The sequence below is a fragment of the Tachyglossus aculeatus genome, chromosome X1, assembly GCF_015852505.1.
Source record: "Tachyglossus aculeatus isolate mTacAcu1 chromosome X1, mTacAcu1.pri, whole genome shotgun sequence".
Taxonomy (NCBI): Eukaryota; Metazoa; Chordata; class Mammalia; order Monotremata; family Tachyglossidae; genus Tachyglossus; species Tachyglossus aculeatus.
This window is the reverse complement of record NC_052101.1, coordinates 86966641-86991749: the sequence shown is the minus strand read 5'-3', so window position 1 is coordinate 86991749 and position 25109 is coordinate 86966641. Positions and strand designations below refer to the sequence as shown.

The 25109-nt window shown below is 44.2% G+C and overlaps 1 protein-coding gene and 1 non-coding gene across 2 annotated transcripts in view; one reads left to right on the top strand and one right to left on the bottom strand.

The window, feature by feature from the left end:
* The window catches only part of OSGIN1 (oxidative stress induced growth inhibitor 1), a 342694-nt gene that overhangs the window by 256610 nt on the left and 60975 nt on the right, over window positions 1–25109 (bottom strand). The gene's annotated exons all lie outside the window — the stretch shown is intronic.
* On the top strand, window positions 1928–2065 carry LOC119920115. Its single transcript, XR_005447880.1, has one exon. It is a non-coding gene; the product is annotated as a small nucleolar RNA SNORA7 (small nucleolar RNA).

The window sequence follows — 25109 nt, the reverse complement described above, 5'->3', positions numbered from 1 at the left end:
CTTCAGAACCAGAAGGAGGGCCTGTACCATGTGTATGGTGAACTTGCTAGTTGGGAGAGATTCACTATTACAGGGAGGGCTGTGGGAATAGGCATTCTCTCCCCACCACAGATTCTATCCTGTAGGGTGTAGGACTGGTTAGTTGAACCTTGAAAGCTTTCCCTTGCTTTTGTGGTCAGGGGTTGGGGTGAATGGACTAAATCTAAAAGACGTAGGGTGGCAGCAACAACCAACCAGGATATTTTTGTGGTGCATTAGTCCTGCAATGGTCATAATAAAGCTTTAGCGATTAGGACATCAGTGATAGCCGATCTCACCTCCACAACATTGCCAAGATCCACCCTTTCCTCTCCATCCAAACCGCTACCTTGCTGGTTCAATCTCTCATCCTATCCTGACTGGATTACTGCATCAGCCCCCTCTCAGATCTCCCATCCTCCTGTCTCTCCCCACTTCAGTCAATACTTCACTCTGCTGCCTGGATCATCTTTGTGCAGAAACGCTCTGGGCATGTTACTCCCCTCCTCAAAAATCTCCAGTGGTTGCCTGTCAACCTAAAACTACTCACTCTCAGCTTCAAGGCTCTTTATCACCTCGCCCCCTCCTACTTACCTCCCTTCTCTTTTTCTATAGCCCAGCCCATACCCTCCGCTCCTCTGCCACTAACCTTCTCACTGTACCTCATTCTCGCCTGTCACGCCGTCGACCCCCGGCCCACGTCCCTCCCTTGGCCTGGAATGCCCTCCCTCTACACGTCCGCCAAGCTAGCTCTCTTCCTCCTTTCAAAGTTCTACTGAGAGCTCACCTCCTCCAGGAGGCCTTCCCAGACTGAGCCCCCATTTTCCTCTCCTGCTCCCCATCTCCCCCACCCTACCTCCTTACCCTCCCCACAGCACTTGTATGTACATTTGTACAGATTTATTACTCTATTTTACTTGTACGTATTTACTATTCCATTTATTTTGTCAATGATGTGCATATAGCTTTAATTCTATTTGTTCTGACGATTTTGACACCTGTCTACATGTTTTGTTTTGTTGTCTGTCTCCCCCTTCTAGACCGTGAGCCCGTGGTTGGGTAGGGACCGTCTTTATATGTTGCCGACTTGTACTTCCCAAGCGCTTAGTACTGTGTGCAGAGCAAACAGTAAGTGCTCAATAAATGATTGAATGAATGAATGATAAATCGGGGAATCCACCCTCAAAACTTGACTGGCACATCACACTCCTGTATCCCCTTTTCTCTCTTCCCTCTCCCCTCCTGTTTCTGTCTTGCACTCTCTCTTGTCCACCATCAATCAATAGATGGTATTTCTTGAGTGTACTAAACACTTAGGAAAGTACAATACAGTTGGTAGACTCGTCATCCCTGCCCTCGAGGACCTTAAAATCTAGTTGGGGAAACAGACATTATAATAAAATACAGGTAGGGGAAGCAACAGAGAATAAGCATATGTCCATAAGTGATGTGGGGGTGGGGATGGAGTGAGTATCAAAGTGCTTAATGGGTAGGGACCCAGGTGCAAAGGTGATGCAGAAGGGAGGGAGACTAAGGCGGGGAGATGGTTGATTAGTCAGGGAAGGCTTCCAGAAGGAGATATCATTTTAGTAGGGCTTTGAAGATGGGGAGAGAGGTGGTCTGTCAGATATGAAGAGGGAGGAAATTCCAGGCAGGAGGGAGGGCATCACCTCTCTTTGTCTCTTTACCTCCTTGTGTGACTCTCTTACCTCGTACTCTCTGCTTCTCTTACACTTTTTGTCTTGTTCTCATTTTGTGTTTCTTTCCCTCTCTGTCCCATCATCCTTTTACCTTTACTTCCCTATCACTTTCCTTCTTTCTCTGCCTCTCTCTTCATTATTCCCCTCTAGGTATCTTTCAGTCTATTTCTTTTCTCTCTTTCCATTTCTTACTCTCTACTTACCATCCGTCCCTCTCAGGGACACACCTGGAAAATTTCCAGTACTCAACCAGTCTCGGCTACGGGAGGGGGAGCCAAGCAGAGGCCTACCCATTCCATTCCTAGCTTGGGCAGTGGCTAGTGAGTGGAAGGCAATCTGCTACAAGTCAAAACTCACCCATGCTGGGCAGCGGTGGCATGGGAGAGAGTCGAGGGTGGAGACTCGACTTTACTGTGAGGAAGGCGGCAGTGGTAAACCACTTCCATGTTTTTACCAAGAAAACTCTATGGATAAACTACCAGAATGATTGCAGATGGATAGCGGGGCATTTTGGGAGAGAGGTGTTGCTATGGGTTGGAAACAACTTGCCGGCATAAGACAAGACCTCCCTTCCTCTCTCTCTCAGCCTTCCTTCCCTACTTTTTTGGCTTCACCCCTAGGGGCCTAATTCTCTGCCCCATATTTTGCTCCCTTAAATATGGTCACCTTCAGTTTGCTGGACTCAGATTTGAACCCAAACTGAAGCCTTCTACAATAAAGTCCTAGTTTTAAAAAATCCTAGGCCCTTCCAGATGCAGTCACAGTGGCGGAAACAATATTAGAAATCAGGAGTCCAGATCTTTAGCTCCAGGCTCTCTCGAGTGGACCACACTACCTCAAATCTGAGGTGATATTCCTGTGACTTGAAACAAGAGGTAATGTCTAGAATCTACACCCATGGAAGCAGGGAAAACACTCCTAGTTGACAAACCACACAGACTCTTCTTTGCAGCAGAAACAGCTATGAGTGCCGGGCCTAGCTCTACAATTCAAATACACCTAGAATTAGAAGTGCTTGTTGCTGGAAGAACAGTGACAGTCACTGGCTGATGTCCATCAGTTCCCATTTTTTATGGCACTTGTTAAGCACTTACTACGTGCCGGGCACTGTACTAAGCACTGAGGTAGGTACAAGATAATCAGGTTGAACACAGTCCCTGACCCACATTAGGCTCACAGTGTGGCCTAGTGGAAAGAGCGTGGACTTGGGAGTCAGAGAACATGGGTTCTAATCCCCACTCTGCCACTTGCCTGCTGTGTGATCTTGGGCAAGTCACTCACTTCTCAGTGCCTCAGTTACCTGATCTGTAAAATGGAGGTAAAGACTGTGAGTCCCTTGTGGGACCAACCTGATTACCTTGTATCTATCCGAGTGCTTAGAATAGTGCTCATCAAATAGTAAGCACCTAACAAATACCACAGTTGTTATTATTACTAATCCCCATTTTACAGATGAGGGAACTGGGGCCCAGAGAAGTGAAGTGATTTGCCCAAGGTCACACAGCAGACAAGAGGTGGAGGGGGGATTAGAACTCAGGTCTTTCTGACTCCCAGGCCCATTATCTATCCACGAGGCCACACTGCTCCACTGGTGTCAGATACCAGGCTTTTGACCCACTGATGAAGCTCTCTCCTTGGATATTTGGCTGGGACCCCTTGACTCTCTCTGTTACTCTGCAATAATTTGTGTTGATGGGTGGGGGATGGAGGGGTAGGGTTTTCAGTGACCACAGGGTTATTTCCCTATTTAAATTCCTGTAACTTTTCTGGTTGTTTATCTGGGTCGTGTTGCCTGTTTTTTTCTTCAGGCATTAATTGGACAGGACTTAGCTGCCCTGTAATAGGCACTTTACTAATGAGTTAAATAAATCCATAAAAACTGTGACGCCAGCCAAGCCAGGATCCAAAGGAGCTTGCTTACTAATAATCAAAATAAGAAGTGTTGCCTACTGATTAAGGAACAAGGAGTCAGTAATCCCCATTTCTTTCCCTGGCTCTGCAATTGACTTGCCATGTGATCTTTGATTCATCTTCTCTCTGCCTCAGTTTACCTCTCTGTAAAATGACTATTGCTTTGAGGCACCAAACCACTACAAAGCTCCCTATGCATAACAAGAGAAGTTATTATACATTTTCATAATCAGTGTTTCAAGTTCCATTTCCTCAAGAGGCTGTCAAATTGAACATGCACTCATTTAAAAGCTTTTCCAGCAATTTATTTTCCGATTTTGGCATAATAGCCCTTCTCTACCTTGCTCTAGACCACCAGCCAACAACATCATGATCATCATTTACTTCATAACACTATAATCAGCGGCAGCGGCATCATACCAATCAGCTTGACTAGTAAAGGGCAAGAACATTTCTTAATGATATTTTTTAACACCTTGCTAAAGAATCCTAAGGAAGAATGCTTTCCTGGCTGACACGTTTGGAAATTTTTTCTTATTATTTATATTAATAAAATTATTCATAATAATTATTATATATATATATATATATATAAACACTTACTATGTGCCCAGCATTGTACTATGTGCTGGGATGCTCGATGCCGGCAGGGAATGTGTCTGTTGTTATACTGCACTTTCCCAAGTGCTTAGTACAGTGCTTTGCACACAGTAAGCACTCAAATACAATGGGATGAATGAATAGATACAAGATAATCAGATTGGGCACAGTCCCTGTCCCACATGGGGATAACAGTCTAAGGGGGAGGGAGAACAGGTATTCCACCCCCATTTTACAGATGAGAAAACTGAGGCACTGAGAAGTTAAGTGATTTCCCCAAAGTCGCACAGGATACACGTGGCAGAGTCAGGATTAGAACCCATGTCCTTTGATTCCCAGGCCCATGTTCTTTCCACTAGGCCACACTGCTTAATACACACGTTGCTGCTATTCCTTTACACTTCCCTAGGCCAAATTCCCAAGGTCTATACTATCTGCTTAAGTCTCAGACAAGCGATAACTTTTATGCTTTCTCAGTGTTTTGCTGCACATATAATTATAGATATATATGTAAATGAAAATATCTTGAAATTATGATCATCAATATTACTATGGTATTTATTAAGCACTTACTATGTCAAGCACTGTTTTAAGCACTGGAGTGGGTACAAATTAATCAGGTCAGACACAGTCCCTGTCCTAAATGGGGTTCCCAGTGTAAGTAGAAGGGAGAACAGTTATTGAATCCCCATTTTACAGTTGAGGAAACTGAAGTACAGAGAAGTGAAATGACTTGTCCAAGGTCACATGGCAAGCAAGTGGCAGAGCCGGCATTACAGCCCAGGTCCGTTTTGCACCATAACCCCCCACTAGCATGGGCAGGCAGGTGCGAGTTGCTGGGGTGCAGAGGGAGAGAAGGAGGGGAGGGGTAGGGACAATGGCACCAGCACAGCTATTGAAGTTGCAGCAGCAGTTGAAAAGAGGCAATAGCGGTCACTGTGCTTGGCAAAGCTTAAGCTTTCTTAAATTCCAGAAGCTTCGTAAGCTCCTGCAGAACCACCCAAGTACCTAATGACACAGCTCCCTTTGAACCACAGGGTTTAAAATAAATCCTTCCATAAACTATATGCCAGTAAGAACACTGGCAAAAGGCACGTCTTCCTAAAATTAACCTGCAAACCAAAGTGATTTGCAAGCCACACCCCACTAAGAACACTGAGGTTTCCTCTATTCTAAACGTTGCTCAGTTATTTGAGTCACTGTGTTAACCTCTGTGTCTCTCTACAGGACATACGTGGCGGTAACAGATCCCATTTCTAATAGGTTTTCTTTCCTACTTCACACACTGCTGTTACTTTGAGATCCCCTTTACCTAACTGTAGTATTGTCCCAAAATAACCCCAAACAGATTCTCCCTCTCCCTTCTGCCTTGCCTGGGCACCTGGATCCGTATCTTTTATTTCTTTCAATTGTATTTATTGAGCATTTACTGTTTGCAGAGCACCATACTAAGCGTTTGGGAGAGTGCAATATAACAATAAACAGACATTCCCTGCCCACAATGAGCTTACGGTCTACAGAACCACCTTTCACCCCACCTTCAGCCCCACAGCACTTACATCCATATCCTTGATGGTCTGCCATTTCCCCATCTGTAATATATGTTAACGCCTGTCCCCCCTCTAGACTATAAGCTCCTCATGGGCAGGGAATGTGTTTACCAATTCTGTTGTATTGTGCTCTCCTAAGCACTTAGTACAGTGCTCTGCACATGGTAAACTCTCAAGAAATACCATCGATTGATTGTGGATGTCCCTGCTCCTTTCCATAAGAAAAGGAAAGCACATGTCCGACTCTAAAGGGAACAGGGAATTCCATTCATTTCCTCAGCACTCCAGAACCTAAAAGCTGGCTCTGAGTCAACTGAGGGGACACAGGAGAGATACCTCCCACTCTACAGGATCTATCTTAGACATCAGAGCCAGTATTGTTAGGCTGGTAAATGGTCATTCTGGGTTGCAAGTTTGAAGAAAGTTACTATATTGCCTCTTTCACTACTTCAGCCATGAATGTATGAATGACTGGTACTAGAAGAATCAGTAGCTGTTCCACAAGGCTGCCAACCACACAATATACACTTTAACTGAGATTAAACATATATACCACGGTCTCATCTTTAAAACCCCCAAAGCTGGACAAGATGTGAAATCTGACTAGCCTACAGTGGGCTATTTCCTTCTGCTTCCTTAATCTATCCATCCATCCATTAGGTATTAATGCACTCACTCCCATGACTTTGAAACAAAATAAATAGTGCCGGATTTCCCTCATGCATTCCTTAGTCCTTCTTTTTCCCTAGACCCTCCAAGAAAGGGAATGAATCTGAGATTCTCTGAGATCTTCTTCCATAAAGACTTATTCATCACTACACCATGCCAGATTCTGAAGTCTTACTCAATGAGAATAGCACTGGCATCAACATAAAGCTCCAAGTCTCGGTTGGAAGCCAAAGTCCTCTGTTCGTTCCCATTTTAAATAAATAGGTCTGCCAAAGCCCTCTTCTTGAAAAACAATTATTCACATCAACATCTCTAAGAGGCCAATTCTTTCAAGGCCTAAAATGACTCCACTCAGCCCAGAGAACAAGGCCTCAAAATCCTCCCAACCTATGCCTGTTAGGGCAGAGGGCTGTGGTGTTATCTGTTCAGGATCTCAAGTGCTTCAAGCTGCACTGCATATCTTGGTGTGTTTATCACGGAGCCAGTTCCTCCTGTCTGAGAAAAAAAAAAGAGAGAGTTGATAAAGGAGGAGAGGGGAAGAAAACAATGAGAGAGGAGGAGGAGATGAACAGGTTGGGAAGAGGGGAAATAGGAGGCAAAAAATGCCAGATGAGGAAAATAGGAGGGAGGGCACAAAATACAAAAGAGACAAAAACAAAGCAGGAAATTGCAAGAAGGGGGAAGAGCCTTTTTCAAAAAAAAAAAAAAAAAAAGAAGATACCGGACAACACAGGAAATATGTGGGAGAATAGGATGACAGGACATCATTTAGAAAGAGAAAACTAGAAAAAGTATCATTGGAGAAATCATCCAAAAATAAGTACAAAATAATTTTGGACAGAATGGACTGGTAAAGGAGAGAGAATGGGTAAGTGAAAAAAAGTGAAGGGTGGTTAAGAGGAGGTGGGTAGGTAGAGGAGGTGGGTGGGTGGTTAGGAGAGTGACTAGGAGGTAGAAAACAGTAAATTTAATTCTCTAATGCCAACCTATTCACTGCATCTTGATTTTGTCTACCTTGCTGCCAACCCCTTGCCCACATCCTGCCTCTGACCTAGAACTCCCTCCTCCTTCATATCCAACAGATGATCACTCTCCCCACCTTCAAAGCCTCATTAAAGCACATAGCCTCCAAGAGGCCTTCCCCAACTAAGCTCTCATTTTCTCTTCTCCCACTCCCTTCTGGTCACCTTTGCACTTGGGTTTGCACCTCTTATTTACCCCAACCTTGGCCCCACAGCACTTAGGTGCATAACCATAATTTATTTATATTGATGTCTGTCTCCGTTAGAATGTAAGCTTACTGTGGACAGGGAACGTGCCTACCAACTCTGTTATACTATACTCCCCCAAACAGTACAATGCTCTGCACATGGTAAGCACTCAGTATGACTGACTAATAAATTTGTGGAGAAGAGAAGGTAGGTTGCAAGCAGATGAACCACCCAGCAAGCTAATACTTCACGAATTACAATAGATCACATTTTCTTGTGGTCCTAGCAGAATAACCTGTTCTTCAATCGTGTTTTATAGCTTATCACCTCTCTCCCTGTCTCTCAGCGGGCTTTCTTTTTTCTTAATTTCCCTTCTTTACATTCCCTGACCATTTCTCTTTATCTCTCATCTTGTCATATGCTTATCTCCTCAGACTCTCAAATTCAAAGACTTTCTCTCTTTCATACACACACACACACACACACACACACACACACACACACACACACACACACACACTCCCTCACACCCACAAAGGCTCCACAAACCCATTCACACTCACATACATGTTTACATGTGCACCAACTTTGTGAAGCAGCATGGCTCAGTGGAAAGAGCCCGGGCTTTGGAGTCAGAGGTCATGGGTTCAAATCCTGCTCCGCCAATTGTCAGCTGTGTGACTTTGGGCAAGTCACTTAACTTCTCTGTGCCTCAGTTCCCTCATCTGTAAAATGGGGATGAAGACTGTGAGCCCCATGTGGGACAACCTGATCATCTTGTAACCTCCCCAGCGCTTAGAACAGTGCTTTGCACATAGTAAGCACTTAATAAGTGCCATCATTATTATTATTATTATGTGAGGGATGTTCGGTGGAGGACGAAGGCAAAGGACTGTTTTGTCCCTCTGTTTAGCCCAGTACTGCTCTCCATATTGCTGTGGGTTTGTATACTTTTATTCCAGTATCCCCTTCCCCTTATCCTCTGTCTTTTGCTTGCCTCCTGCTCCAAGAAGATCATCTGGCGTCTGCTCACATGGCTGATTATGCATCTTTTTCCATCGCTGGATCAGGAAAGTGGGCTTTAGGACTCTCAATAACCTCCAACCTTTGTCCAGTGATTTCATGACAAGACTCTTTATGCTATACAAAAACTATAAAATAAAAACAGAAAAATGAAAGCCAAACCAAACTGAGAAGCAGCATGGCCTAGTGGATAGAGCATGGGCCTGGGAGTCAGGATGACATAAGTTCTAATCCTGGGCTCCAAAGCCTGTCTGCTGTGTGACCTTGGGCAAGTCACTTCATTTCTCTGTTTCCCAGTTACCTCATCTGTAAAATGAGAATGTTTACATGTGCACCAACTTTGTGAAGCAGCATGGCTCAGTAGAAACAGCCCAGGCTTTGGAGTCAGAGGTCGTGGGTTCTAATCCCGGCTCCGCCGCTTGTCAGATGTGTGACTTTGGGCAAGTCACTTAACTTCTCTGTGCCTCAGTTATCTCATCTGTAAAGTGGGGATTAAGACTGTGAGCTCCACATGGGACAACCTGATCACCTTGTATCCTCCCCAGCGCTTAGAACAGTGCTTTGCACATAGTAAGCACTTAACAAATACCAAAATTATTATCATTATTATTATATGTCTGAAGCATGCATTGTTTGCAAACTCTGTGCCCCATACAGCCATAAAATGGCAGAGGGATGGGACAATGTCATGTGGATCAAACAATCAAACATTTATTGAGCACTTACTGTGCTGACCAATCAATGTATGTTTATCTGCCCTCTGGGTTCAAAGACAATGCTGCTTATGATGAGACTTTTTAATAGCCCTGTGTGTGACTGCTAAGACTACTAAGTGTTCATGTACCCCTCAGTAAAAATTACGGTACTTGAGTACTTACTCTGTGACAGACACTGTACAAGATAATCCAGTGGGACTGTGTCCCAAATGGGGCTCACAGTCTAAATCAGAGGGAGGAGGATTTAATCCCCATTTTACAGACATGGAAACTGAGGCAAAGAGAATTTAAGTGACTTACTCAAGGTTACACAGTAGGATTAGAACCCAGGGACTCTGACTCCCAGGCCCACATTCCTTCCACTAGGCCATGCTGCTTCAAGCCTGGGGAGAAGCCCTGGGGCCTGGTTTCGATCCACATTGCCTTATTTTTCAGCCTTGGCACTCCATCCCTTGTCACACGTGTTCTCTAACTTGCTCCATATTCCAGGAGACACACTTCAATAAGCATCCCTATCCCTTTTATCATGTCATGGGGATCTTCAAGGTGTTGATGGTGCATCACTTGTATTGCTGCAATTAACTACATCCACAGCAAATAACAGTAATAACCAAGGTCCACCAAAGAGCTCTATCTCCATTCACCTCACACTTGGCTCAAGTCTGCTGCTACCATGTGCCCCTCTCCCATGAATCCCTGTGAAGATATGTGTATCTAGCTTCAAAACTGCATGATAGTAAAGTTTAAGTCCCAATCACATTTGACTTTCCAGAAAAACAGGCAGATAGGCATACCAAAAAAACTTAATCTCTTTCTTGTTACAAGTTCCCAAGGAACCAACCATTACCTGGGATCACACCTCTGCCTCCCTAATGCCAAGGAAATAAAAGCAAACAACCATTCCCTGCCCCCATACCCCATATTATTTCAGTAACCACAGAAACTCTGATTTTCCTCAAAATTTTCTAGAGGCCCACATTAAGGAAACAGAGAGAAAATGATGCTAAAAGTGGACCTCACAACTTCCAATTTTTTGATCTCTCAGTGACACAAGATTAGAAGTTTGACTTGAAAGAAGATACATTTTAATGCTAGTTTTCCTCCTCCGTATTATTTGAGGCACCACCTTACTCTACTTCACCAGCATATGTTCTTCAATTTAATCTGTCTGATCATAGAAGTTAAGCACAGACAGCTGGTCTTTAAGTAGTCCATTCTCAATGGTTAAGCTGTGGGCAGCTTTGATATAAGATGAAACGAAAAGAAAGCATGGGCAAAACCCTCAGCTCCTGGGAAGGCATCCCAAATGGTCCAAGATTGAATATTAAATGTCTTGACGATTTCAGTTCTTCTCAAAAGAAAACTTTTATGGTGTTTCTATAATGAGCTCTTTGCAGCAGTGTTTACCTCAGACTAAATTTGGGGCTGCTGTTGATTTAATATGGACACTGTGGTCATTGGCTCTTAGTGTTGCCATCGTGGACCCTTTGAATCCAGCACAGTTTAAAAAGAAGCTGAGAAGGGAAGTGTATCTTTGGAAGACAGAAACTGCCTTGCCCAAACAACTGGGGAATCTTCCTAGGTAAGGTTATATGGTTTGTTTCTTTACTATACTAAATTCATTAACATGAATACAAACAATACTTGGCAGTTTTGAAGATTCCTTTATTTCATAATCTCAAACTACTCAGCAAGCACTCTTTTAGGCCACAGATCCCCTGGAATGTCCGAGGTGTAGAGTATCATTAAGCCCATTTCACAGAGCAGGAAGTCAGATGAGATTATTACTTAATGGCATGTACATTTAGAGAAGCAGCGTGGCCTTGTGGATAGAGCACAGGCCTGGGAGTCAGAAGGACCTGGGCTCTTGTCCCGGCTCTGCCACTTGACTGCTGTGCGACCTTGGGGAAATCACTTCATTTCTCTATGCCTCAGTTACCTCATCCGTAAAATGGGGATTATGATGTGAGTCCCATGTGGGACATGGACTGTGTCCAACCTGATTACCTTGTATCTACCCCAGTGCTTATTACAGTGCCTAGCACATAGTAAGCCCTTCAAAAATACTATAAAAAAAGTTACACGGTACTTTTATATTTACTGAGAGTTTCACCAACAGCCTTTCCTTCCTTAGGGTCCTCACAACTGCACGAGTTAAAGTTGATATTCCCATCCCCTAGACTCTATCCAACAGCTATTCCTCCACCTACTGAGGATCAAGACCAATGACTGAACTTCTTGGTGATCTGTCGTATCACCATCACCATCTGGCCATCAAACTCACAGGGACAGTGTATGAATGAGGCCAGGCCCATGAAGTGCTTGAGGTTTCCTGGCAATATTATTACTATCAAATGCCTTCAAGTCATTTCCGATTTATAGCAACTCCATGGATATACTTTCTCCAGAACATCCTGTCCTCTGCCATAATCCGCAACCTTTCTAACGGTTCTTCCGTTATCGTTATGGGCTCTATCCATCTAGCTGCTGGTCTGCCTCTTCCACGTTTTCCCTGGACTTTTCCTAGCATTAGTGTCTTCTCCAAAGAATTTGTCCTCCTGATTATGTGTCCAAAATATGCTAATCTAAATTGAGTCATTTGGCCTTCAAAAGACCACTTCGATTAAATTTGCTCCGAAATCCATTTGTTTGTTTTTCGGGCAGTCCATGGTATTCACAAAAGCCTTCTCCAACACCACATTTCAAAAGAAGATCTTGGCAATAGGTGGTGGACAAGAGAGCAGTTGAAAAGTTTCACACAGGCCCCTCAGCAAAATTCAGTATTGTGTTCCCCTATTGGCGGTTGTGAAGAGGAAGTGAAGGAGGAGAGACTCAATGCTTCCAGTATATTCTGAGAGCTTCCAGAGTTATGTCAGGAACATTCTGGGTGGTAGAGGGACATCCAAAGTCCTTAGTTCCCGTTTTGTCCAAACTCTATTAATCAACTGCATACATTCACTACCGTCACTACAGCATGGCCCAGAGGAAAAGGCACGGACCTAGGAGTCTGGGGACTTGGGTTCTAATCCCAGCTCCAGCACTTTCCTGCTATATGACCCTGAGTAATCACTTCACTTCTCTGGGCCTCAATTTCCTCATCTGTAAAACGGGTATTCAATACCTGTTCTCCCTCCCTCTTAAATAATAATAATTGTGTCTATTGTTAAGTGCTTACTATGTGCCAAGCACTGTACTGAACACTGGGGTAGATACAAGATAATCAGGTCTCACACGGGGATCACAATCTAGGAGGGAGAAAATTTTGCAGATGAGGAAACTGAGGCCCAGAAAAGTGAAGCGACTTGCCCAAGATCACACAGCAGACAAGTGGCGAGGGGGATTAGAATTTGGATCCTCTGACTCCCAGGCCTATGATCTTTTCTACTAGGTCATGCTATTTCCACCTTACTCTAGTGAGTCCATGTGGGATAGGGACTGTGTCTGACCTGATTATGTTGTATCGACCTCAGTGCTTAGCACATAGTGAGCCCACAGTGAACAAATACCACAACTATTATAATTCCTCCCTATCAGCTCTCTTCTTGGCCCATTGCAATCTAGTTTCCACCCCCTTCACTCCCATGAAACCACGCACTCATCAAGGTAACCAATTACGTCCGCTTAGCTGAGTCTAATAGGCACTACTATATCCTAATCCCCCATAACCTCTCAATAACATTTGACACCAATGACCACCGCCTTCTCCTCAAAACACTATCTGACCATGGTTTTGTTAACCTGGTTCTTTTCCTGCCTCTCTGACTGTTCCTTCTCAGTCTCCACCGCTGGTTTTTCTATCACTTCTCAATCCCTATCAGTAGGTGTCCCACAAGTCTCTGCTCTGGGTTTCCTGCTCTTGTCTCTGTCACTCACTTTTTTGGGGAGCTCATCTGTTCATATGGTTTCAGGTACCAACTCTTTGTGACCGACACCAAGATCAGTCAATCGTATTTACTGAGCGCTTAACTGTGTGCAGTACATACGGTGCTGTGGTGCTGAGGGTGGGGTGAGTAAAGGGTGCAAACCCAAATTCATTCATTCATTCAATCGTATTTATTGAGCAGAGCAGTGTGCAGAGCACTGTACTAAACACTTGGGAAGTACAAGTTGGCAACCTATAGAGATGGTTCCTACCCAACAACAGGCTCACCGTCTAGAAGAGGGAGACAGATGACAAAACAAAACATGTAGAAAGGTGTCAAAGTCATCAGAACAAATAGAATTAAAGCTATATGCAAATGTAAGGGTGACACAGAAGGCAGTGGGAGAAGAGGAGATGAGGGCTTAGTTGGGGAAGGCTTCTGGGAAGAGATGTGCTTTTAATAAAGTTTTAAAGGTGGGGAGAGTGATTATGGGTCAGATGTTGATCCCAGATCTACATCACTAGCCCCAAACTCATTCCTGCTCTACAATCTTGCATTTCCTCTTCAATCAATGGAATTTACTGAGCGCTTACTAAGAAGCAGTGTGGCCTAGTAGAAAGAGCACACCTGGGGGTCACTTGTCTGCTTGTGACCTTGGGCCAGCCACCTAACTTCTCTGTGCCTCCATTTCCTCATCTGTAAAACGGGGCTTAACTCCTATTTCCTCCTAATTAAACTGTAAGCCCATGTGGGACAGGGATTGCATCCATCCCGGTTATCTTGTATCTACTCCAGTGCTCAGTACAGTGCTTGGCACATAGTAAATGCTTAACATGTACTATAATTACTATTAATACTGTATGCAGAGCACTGTACTAAGCTTTTTGCCTCTAATACATAATAATAATGATGATGGTATTTGGTAAGTGCTTACTATGTGCCAAGCACCACATCTCAATTTCAACATGGATAAAATTAAACATCTTCCCTCTTAAACCATTTCCTCCATTCTAACTTCTTCATCATCATAGACAGCACCACCAATCTACAAGCATTAGAAGCCCACAGACTTGTGGTCACCTTCAGCTCGTTGTTACCTTTTAATTCTCAAATTCAGTCTGCCACTTAATTCTGCCACTTTGTCCTTTACAATATTTCCTGGATCTGTCCCTTTCTCTCCACACAAATGAACCCCAACACGGTTCATGTTCCCTTCATTTCCTGTCTTGATTACTAACTGGCCTTGTGGTTACCAGTCCGTCCCCTCTTCAGACTATGCTACAACCTGATGAGCAGGTCCATCGTTCTATAACATCATTTAGCATGCCTCTTCATTACTCAAAAGACTACCTACAGAGGCACCAACTTCATTCCCTTACCTCTTCTCTAGCTCCCTTCCCCCCTTCTAATTCCTTCCCCATCCCTCAAACTCCCTTTTTTCCTTCCTCTCCCCCTCTTTTCCTCCCTGGTTGTCTCAAAGCCCCACCCCCAACACCTCACTCCTTTTATGATCCAGCCCTCCCCAACTTTGCCCCCACACTCAAACACAAAAGCTAATAACCCTTCCTCACTCAATTCCCTCCCAATCAAGCTGGAATCCTTAACCATCAGCTTCATTCATTCAATCGAATTTATTGAGTGCTTACTGTGTACAGAGCACTGTACTAAGTGCTTGGAAAGTACAATTCAGCAAGAGAGAGAGACAATCCCTGCCTTCACTGACCACTCCCCAGCCCAGATCTGCTCAAGATCACCACCTTACTATTCCAGCTTTGGACTACTTCCTCACACCTTCTCCCATCCCAAATCCACTAAACCAAAGGAGGAAGGTGAAAACCTACCTACTCCAGGAGGCACTTCCAGATTAACCTCCTCCTTATCAGTCATTTCAATCCAACCTCCACCCTTAGTAATTGTGGTTATGATAACAATTATGGTACTTGTTAAGTGGTTACTACGTGCCATGCATTGAACTAAGCACTGGGGTATTTCCAAGATAATCAGTTTGGGCACAGATCCTGACCATCTGGAGCTCACAGTCTGCATAGGAGGATGTAGGATTTAATCCCTATTTTACAGGAGAGGAATCAATCCGCAAAAAGTGACTTTCCCAAGGTCACATGCAGCAGACAAGAGGCAGAGCCATAATTAGAACCCAGGTCGTCTGACTCCCAGGCCGATGCTCTTTCCACTAGGCCATTCTAACCCCATCCTTAGAACTTATATATATTGATTGACTGAACTAAACCACTTGTTTTTTCATGTATTCTCCCAAGCGCTTAGTACGGTACTCTGCACATAGTAAGCACTCAATAAACAGAAGCAGCATGGCTCAGTGGAAAGAACACAGGCTTTGGAGTCAGAGGTCATGGGTTCAAATCCTGACTCCGCCACTTGTCAGCTGTGTGACTTTGGGCAAGTCACTTAACTTCTCTGTGCCTCAATTACCTCATCTGTAAAATGGGGATTAAGACTGTGAGCCCCACGTGGGACAACCCAATCACCTTGTAACCTGCCCAGCACTTAGAACAATGCTTTGCACATAGTAAGCGTTTAATAAATGCCATCATTATTATTATTAAATACCATTGACTGATGTATTTATCTTTTCATACTCTTACTACAACCATCTAGACTATAAGCTCATTGTGGGCAGGGAATGTGTCTGTTTATTGTTATATTGCACTCTCCTAAGTGCTTAGTACAGTGCTCTGCACACAGTGAGCACTCAAATCTGACTGACAATGAATACAACTAGTTCTAGCTTTGTTTTCCCTGCCTCCTACTCCTCTATTTGTAAATAATGCCGTGGGAATAATAATGCCATCTAAAATGGAAGCTACTTGAGGGCAGGGGCCGGGTCTATCACTTTCCCAAGTGCTTTGTACAATGCTCTACCTAGGCTTGCTCAATAAATACTATTGATTGGGACCTCTTCCCACAAAGAATGAGTCCTCTCAAACTTTGGGGTGCTGGGGCAGCCACCCTGGCTTCCAAGTAAATGCAAAGAAGCTTCCTGTTTCAGAAGCCGTGGAGGAACATGTTTCCACCACATAAGTGTTTAGCAGCCAGGAAGGAGGTACAAACAAGAAATGCTTATCAAGGTGGCTGTCATTTGCCTTCCAAACTTCTTTAACTTTGATGTTCATTCTGGAAAAGTGACTCAGGCAGGAGCAGGTGACTACTTATGATTCCCATGTTTATGATCTAAGCCACCCTTTAATGGGCGCCAATGGTATGGTTTTCTGTCTTGTACATATTTACTATTCTATTTATTTTATTTTGTTAATATGTTTTGTTTTGTTGTCTGTCTCCCCCTTCTAGACTGTGAGCCCGCTGTTGGGTAGGGACCGTCTCTATATGTTGCCAACTTGTACTTCCCAAGCGCTTAGTACAGTGCTCTGCACACAGTAAGCGCTCAATAAATACGATTGAATGAATAAATGAATGTCAGGCCACAAACCGACTTGAGGCAATAGTATGAATGGGCAGAGAGGTTTCTTCAGTGAATCAATGTTGAAAGGCACTTTAAAAGTTTTGAGAAGAACTGACCCAGGAGGGACTCCCGTAGCCTGGGTTCAATTACAACACACAAAGCAAGGCAGAATCACCTACCACAAGGGCCTGGAACACAGCCAGCCTACCAGCACCAAGGCAATGATTACTGGAACGTAGTTCAGCTGGGTGGGACGTGGAAGGGGGGAAAAAACCATAGCAAGATGCCCAAGTAGGTGCTGCATAGTGAACTGAAATGGGGCTTACACAAACCCTAATTTTTAAACGTTAAATATATAGTGAAGGACAATTGAAAATAATATGGTACAGTAAGAGACTACAGCAAATGACAGTAGCACATGACCTGGCAACTAGGAGGAGGTTGTCCTCCCCAATCAAAGGCTTCAGGAAGATTGGGATATCAATAGGCACACTAGAAAACAATGGACGTGGCAAACACATCAGTGTGACAAAGTATGGAATGGATTGGTCAATTAATGGTCTTTTCAGCTACACCCACACACACCTAAAACTTCCACCTTCAATTGTGTTATCTGTAGATGGGGACATCTAAATGGAAACACAAACGGGGTTAGTAAAGTCCAAGTGAATAGGAAGATGGGGCAATTATCTGGTTGATTTGCTCCATGTATACAACCCCATAGGGTAATTCAGACCAAAAATAAAAAAAATCTACTCTGTGGCAATCCTCAACTTCCTGTGATCTGTGCTTATCATGCCAGAATGCTTTGCAATAAACTACCAAATAGAAGTTGGCAGAGCACAACATCTTAACTTAAGGGAAGCTACTAGTAATGCAGACTTTTTTTATGGTATTTGTTAAACTCTTACTATGTGCCAGGTTCTGTACTAAGCACTGGGGTAGATAAAAGCTTATCAGGTTGGACACAGTTCAGGTCCCAAAGACTTAGTACTTATTTTACAGATGAGGGAACTGAGGCACAGAGAAGTGAAGTGGCTTGCCCAAGGTCACTTAGCAGACAAGTGATGGAGTCCCTTCTTTCCTTCTTCTCCCAGCCCACACATTCAGCTCCTCTGGTGCTAACCTTCTCACAATGCCTCAATCTCGCCTGTCTCGCCGCTGACCCCTGGCCCACATCCTACCTCTGGTCTGGAATGCTCTCCCTCCTCAAATCTCTCTTGCCAAGCAATCATTCTTCCCCCACTTTGAAGCCCTACTGAAGGCACACCTCCTCCAAGTGGCCTTCCCAGACTAAACCTCCTTTTCCTCAGCTCCCCCCTTCCACGTCACCTGGACTCACTCCCTTTGCTCTTCCCCACCCCCCGCCCCATAGCACTTATATATATATAATATATAAATAATATATAATAATTATAAATAAATATAAATAATATATAAATAATTCTATTTATTTATAGATCTATTCTATTCTATATATAGATCTATTCTATTTATAGATATGTATGTATCTATAATTCTATTTATTTATATTGATGCCTGTTTACTTGTATTGATGTCTGGCAGCAACCCCCCCACCACCCCCCCACCAGACTGTAAGCCTGCTGTGGGCAGGGATTGTCTCTCTTCATTGCTGTACTGTACTTTCCAAGTGCTTAGTACAGTGCTCTGCACACAGTAAGTGCTCAATAAATACGATTGAATGAATGAATGAATGAGTCAGGATTGGAACTCAGGTCCTCCTGACTCCCAGACCCCTACTCTATCCACTAGGCAACACTGTCTCTCTGCCTGCAGATGGTGACAAGCTCTTTTGGAATGCAAGACTTCTGAGCAATCAGTCAATCACTGGCAATTATTGACAGCTTACTGTGTGCAGATCACTGTATTGTGTGTTTGCAAGTGAGTAAAAAAGGAGAACAAGATTGGACAAGCTAATTTTAAAAATAGAAGAAATGTACTTTTAAGTGTCATTAGCTTTAAAGACAGCTCACACACTTTATTATCAAGCAAGGTTATTGCTTTTTCAAACCAATATATATTGTGCTTTTCTCCCAAGAATCAACAGAGAAGCTGTGAAGAGCTGTCAATCAATCACAGGCATTTATTGAGTACTTACTATATGCAGAACACTGTACTAAGTGCTTGGAAGAGTACAATACAACAGAATCAGCAAACACATTTCCTGCCCATAATGAGCTCCCCAGGAAACTTTCAGGAAGAAAGAAACTGGCAGGGACTGGCTACAGGGGTCCAGGCACTATGGGCCTTCTTTTCCCATTCAGCCTGATCTCTATAAGCTACATACCTCCTACTGCAGGGAGCTGGTTGAGAGGACAGTAGGACTGGGCCCCCATGGCTTCAAGGCTCTCCATCACCTCGCCCCCTCCTACCTCACCTCTCGTCTCTCCTTCTACAGCCCAGCCCGCACCCTCCGCTCCTCTGCCGCTAACCTCCTCCCTGTGCCTCGTTCTCGACTGTCCCGCCTTCGACCCCCAGCCCACGTCCTTCCCCTGGCCTGGAATGCCATCCCTCCACACATCCGCCAAACTAGCTCTCTTCCTCCCTTCAAAGTCCTACTGAGAGTTCACGTCCTCCAGGAGACCTTCCCAGACTGAGCCCCCCTTTTCCTCTCCTCCTCACCTCTCCATCACCCCCCCCACCTACAGCACTTTTATATATTTGTACATATTTATTACTCTATTTTACTTGTACATATTTACTACTCTATTTTATTAATGATGTGTATACAGCTATAATTCTATTCATTCTGATGGTTTTGACACTTGTCTACGTGTTTTGTTTTGTTGTCTGTCTGCCCCTTCTAGACTGTGAGCCCGCTGTTGGGTAGGGACCATCTCCATATGTTGCCAACTTGTACTTCCCAAGTGCTCAGTACAGTGCTCTGCACACAGTAAGCGCTCAATAAATATGACTGAATGAATTAATGAGAGTATAATACAATAGGGTTGGTAGACACGATCCCTGCTCTCAAGCTTACAATCTAGTTGGGGAGATGAAAACAAAATAAATTGCAACCAGGGAGAGCAATTGAGCATGGATATGTACAGAAGTGCTCTAGGGATGGGGTGAGCATCAAAGTGCTTAAGGGCTATGGGTTCAAGTGCCTAGGTAATGCAGAAGAATAGGAAAATAGGGTGAAGAAGTGAGAGTAATATCAGGGAAGGTTTCCTGGAGGAAAATGACAATTAAGCTATGGGGTGCAGGTTTCTGTCTTCCATATTCAATTCAATACATTTTCTCTTCAGCATAAATCCCAGGAATGTACTGAAAGTCTGAAATATGGCCAGTTGCTTCAGGAGAAATAACAGAACTCAAAATGAGACTTGGCAGGTGAAGGACTACCTGGACTCTCATACTATTCCTCTCCCTCTCCCCCTCCACCGTCCTTGCCTTGGGTAGATACATTCAAATTGTAAGACCCTATGAAATATGAGTAAGATTCCAATGCAGGTAATGAAGTGCAGCAGGGTGCAGATACATAACTCCCAGGTTTATAGCAAGGTAGATCCACATTAACTGCATGTGGAAGGAGGGATTTCTAAATCAAAGGGTGTGTTCTGAGTTCATATCGAAAACAAATTGCAGCCCACTCCTGTGACACCATCTTCATCAACTCCAGCACTGATGGAGCCCCCACTGAAAATGCCTATATGAAACTGTAATATTTGGAAAGAACAAGTTTTCCTTGCTATAATACTAACAATAATTCTTCTGAAAATATTGTTTGTGTCTTGTTTCCACCCAGGACAAACCTAATGCTTAAGTGCTAATCCGCTGGAAGCTGTCCAATGGAACTGGAGAGAAAACATCATGACGGAATTCTACCATCTGATTTTTGCCGTTATTCTGGGGGTGCAAGTTCCTGACAGGTTGGGACTTCAGCAACCTCTGGGTAACCCCATCACCCCTAAATGATATGGCAACCGAGAGGTACTCCAGGAAGCCCCCAGACTACAAGGTGGCCTTGTGGGATTCAGGAGAGGTGGACTCTACTGAACTTGGGGAAGTCCTGGAGGAGATCCTGATCCCATAGGCAACTGGAAAATCAGAGGCCTGGAACTGCCCAACTTTTCAGGGGTCCCCAAACCGAATGTAATCAGAATAGGCGGGACAGTTACGCTCTCAGAGGTTCCATCCCAAATTCAGTAAAACTCTGCACATGACCTTCGAGATCCCACTCTGGGATCAACCCAGCAACAGGGAGTGGGAGGAGTGGAGAAGAGGCAGCCCAGGGCCCTCCTCCCTCCACCTCTTCAGCAGCTGTGACAATTGCAGTTGTTGCCATGCTAAGACCAACCTGGGCCTTACTAGGTTATCTCTGGAAGCTTTCCAATGCAACCAGTAAGAAACCACTAAGAAATGGCCTTGGAAGTGTCATGGACAAAAAATGCTGCCACCTGCACCATGAAAACCAGCATCTCCATTGTTACCTGGACTGGAGTAAGTGATGCTACCTGTTGCACACTAGAAGGCGACAGTCTGGGCAGTCATAGCAAACAGGACTGAGTTAAATTTCTTTTTGTTTCTTCCACCCCATTGTCCTTTCGGTCCCTCTCTCCCTTCCTTGTTCCCCTCTATTTCTCTAATCTTTTTGTCCTGTCCTCTTCTCTATCACTTCCTTTTTCTTGTCCATTCTCTCACTTCCCCCTCTAAACTCTAAGTTCTAAGCTGTGGGCACGGAATGTGTCTACAAACCATTATATTGTACTCTCCCCCGCTCTTAGTACAGTGTTCTGCACAAAGTAAATGTTCAATAAATGCCACTGTCTGATTCCCCCAAAATCTTTCCGGCCTCTGTCTGACCTCCGCTCTCTTTCCTGCATTTTCATCCTCATCCTCACTAGGCCCTGCCCTGATCCTATTTTAACTCCCCCAAATTCAAGTCCCCTTACCCAATCCAGGAATCAGTCTGGTCAGGAGCCCCTGATGGTGCCTACCTCCTGAAGTAAGTAATTCAAAGTCACCAATAATATCTGATGACCGAGAGGTATCTAAGAGAAGCAGTATGGCATAATGGACAGAGCATAGGCCTGAGAGCCAGAAGGTTCTGGCTCTGCTGCTAGTCTGATGTGTGACCTTGGGCAAGTCACTTCATTTCTCTGGGATTCAGTTCCCTCATCTGTAAAATGTGGATTAAGACTGTGAGCCCCATGAGGGAAAGGGACTGTCCAACCCGATTTGCTTGTACCCACCCCAGCACTTAGTACAGTGCCTGGCACAAAGTAGGCACTTAAATACCAATATTATTATTGTTATAAGGTGGTTCCAAGCCAACACAAACTTTGGATACTCACCCAGTGTAGATGAAGTACTTCTTTAAACTAAAAGGGATTTTGAGGGATCATCTACTTGAGTAGTTTTCAAACTGTTCAGCACTTTGTTTCTTAGCACTGGGGAGTTTGGTACTTTGTCAGCTATCTAAAGTACATAGGCGGGAGGCACACTGCATTAGTTCCACCTCCAAACCCTCTCCGGGAACCCTAGCATCAAGACAGCTGCCTGACTGAGCAAGCATTTCCAAGTTTTATCCCTTTTTTCTGCCAAGGACTACTGCCTGACTCCCCTGCAAGCCTGGGATAAATAATTGGCTGCAAGCTTCCATGGTGGCCAAAGGGCTAGACCATAATCACCTCCAGGAAAAGTTCTCCTCCCTACAGCTATTGCACACTTCCAAGTGCTTAGCATTTTTTAAGTGCTTACTGGGTGTAGTGTTGATTAGTTGATGGAAAGGCTGGCTGGGCTTCAATCTAGTCACAGAGGGTGATCATTTGCAGTTTTGGCACAGGTCTATGGACTGGCAATAAATTGGAAGAAAATCAAAGAGAAGCAGTGTGGCTTATTGGATAAAGCACAGGCCTGGGAGTCAGAAGGACCTGGGTTCTAATCCCAGCTCTGCCACCTGTCTGCTGTGTGACCTTGGGCAAGTCGCTTCACTTCTCTGTGCCTCACGTCATTCGTTCAATTGTATTTATTGAGTGCTTACTGCACGCCGAGCACTGTACTAAGTGCTTGGGAGAGTACAATCCAACAGTATAATAGATACATTCCCTGCCCCACAACAAGCTTCCAGTCCAGAGGGGGAGACAGACATGAATAGAAATAAATCAGTGACAGATGTGGACATAAGTGCTACCTCATCTGTAAAAATGGGGATACGAGTATGAGTCCCATGTGGGACCGGGGATGTGTCCAACCTGATTAACTTGTATCTACCCAAGCTCTTAAAACTGTGCTTGTCACACAGTAAGCACTTAATAAGTACCGTAATTATTATCATTATTATTATTATTATTATTATTAGCAGCCTACACCTGGGAAACATTACATACAACCAAAGGTTTTCAAAAACAGAGCCAAATGAAATGCTGTCACAGAATTCTGCTGCCTCGACAGTATACAGTCTAACAAAGCATGGTTAGCTGAAATAGAATCAGGACTAAATAAACCGGCCTGGTTTTTGGCATAGTGAAATGGTGTGGCTGCAATAGGGTATTAAGAACCAAGTCAGGCTGAAGGTCTACAAAACCATGGTGGTGTCCAACCTCGGCTTCCCGCCCGACTGGACCGCTGAGTTACATGGGTGGGGACGTTCACCATCCCCCGTCCTGTGCCATCTTGGGACCCTGTGCCAGCAGGAAGAACACCATGACTGGCAGTGCACAGCCTCAACCTCCCATCCCACTGGTAACCCCCGCTGGTACTGACTGTGCCTAATTCTCGCCCAGGTTTGTTTTTTTTTCCCCAGCATTCGGAACAGTTGGTGATTAATAAATACTATTACTACTGTTTTGCAACTACTCATTCCAAATGGGATCGTAGGCCCTGACAAATGTAGCAGCTATAGCTTGCTCTTGCCTATGGGCTGAATCACACATGTAAGGAAATTCCTGGGTCTCTATTCGGATTATAACTTGCTATTTCCAGGATTAAATTTCATGGCTTAGTCCCCGCCCAAATTGCTCTAATAATAATGATGATAATAATAATGGCATTTACTAAGTGTTGTACTAAGCTCTGGGGAAGCTCTAAGATAATCAGGTTGGACACAGTCCCTGTCCCACACAGGGCTCACAGTCTAAGCGTGTGTGCGGTTGTGGGGAGAAAAGGTACTGAATCCCCATTTTAAAGTTGAGGAAATTGAGACACAGAGAAGTGACTTGTCCAGAAGCAGCGTGGCCTAGTAGAAAGAGGACAAGCCTGGCAGTCAGAGGATGTGGGTTCTAACCCCAGCTCTGCCACGTGTCTGCTGTGTGATCTTGGGCAGTCACTTCACTTCTCTGTGCCTCAGTTACTTCATCCATAAAATGGGGATAAAGACTGTGAGCCCCATGTCGGATACAGACTGTGTCCAACCTGTTTACCTTGTATCTACCCCAGTGCTTAGAACAGTGCTTGGCACATAGTAAGTGCTTAATAAATACCACAATTATAATTAAGGCCATACAGCAGGCAACTAGCTGAGCCAGGATTAGAACACTGCTTCCCTGACTCCCAAGCCCATGTTTTTTCCATTAGGCTATGCTGGTTCTCTGCCTGATCACCTGACCAGTACTGGAAAATTCAGGGCCTGCTCACCTAAACAAGTAATTTTTTTTTTCCTGAATTTTCCCCATGGCAGACCTGGGGGTTTGAATTTAAGTGCAGCCCTTTCAAGTGGCTGCTTAGTGAATGGATGCCTCCTGTCTCTATAAATCACTTAACCTCTCTGTGCCTCAGTCTCCTCATCTGTAGCCTGGGAATCAATCATTTTCTCTCCCTATCTCTTAGATTGTGAGCCCCAGGTGGAACAAGGAATGATCCAATCATCATTTATCTGCTCCAGCCCTTACTTCACAAATAAGCACTTACTAAATAATAATAATAATTATAATAATAACAATAAAGTGCTACTACACTTTGTGTGAAGGGAAGAGAAGCAGTGTGGCCTAGTGGAAAGAGCACTGGCCTAGGAGTCAGAGGACCTGGATTCTAATACTGGCTCTGCCACTTGTCTATTGTCAAGTCACTCAACTTCTCTGTGCCTCAGTTTCTTCATCTGCAAAATGGAGATTCAATACCTGTACTCCCTCTTGCTTAGACTGAGAACCCCATGTGGGACCTGCTTATCTTGTACCTGCCCCAGTGCTTAAGTACAATGCTTGGCATATAGTAAGCACTTACCAAATGCCACTATTAATCATTATTATTATTAGGACTGCTCATACCAGAATGCATTGCAGCCCCACCACCATGTTAAGGGTTGTTCAGTCAGGTCAGAAAACATGCAGGCAGAAATGGGGTCCAAAAATGTTTTTAGAGGAAAATTTCCCTCCTCCAAACACTTTAGCCTTGTGTAGACAGAATCAGTAAGGGTTCATAATGACAGTCAGTGCTTCAGGAGAGTGCTGC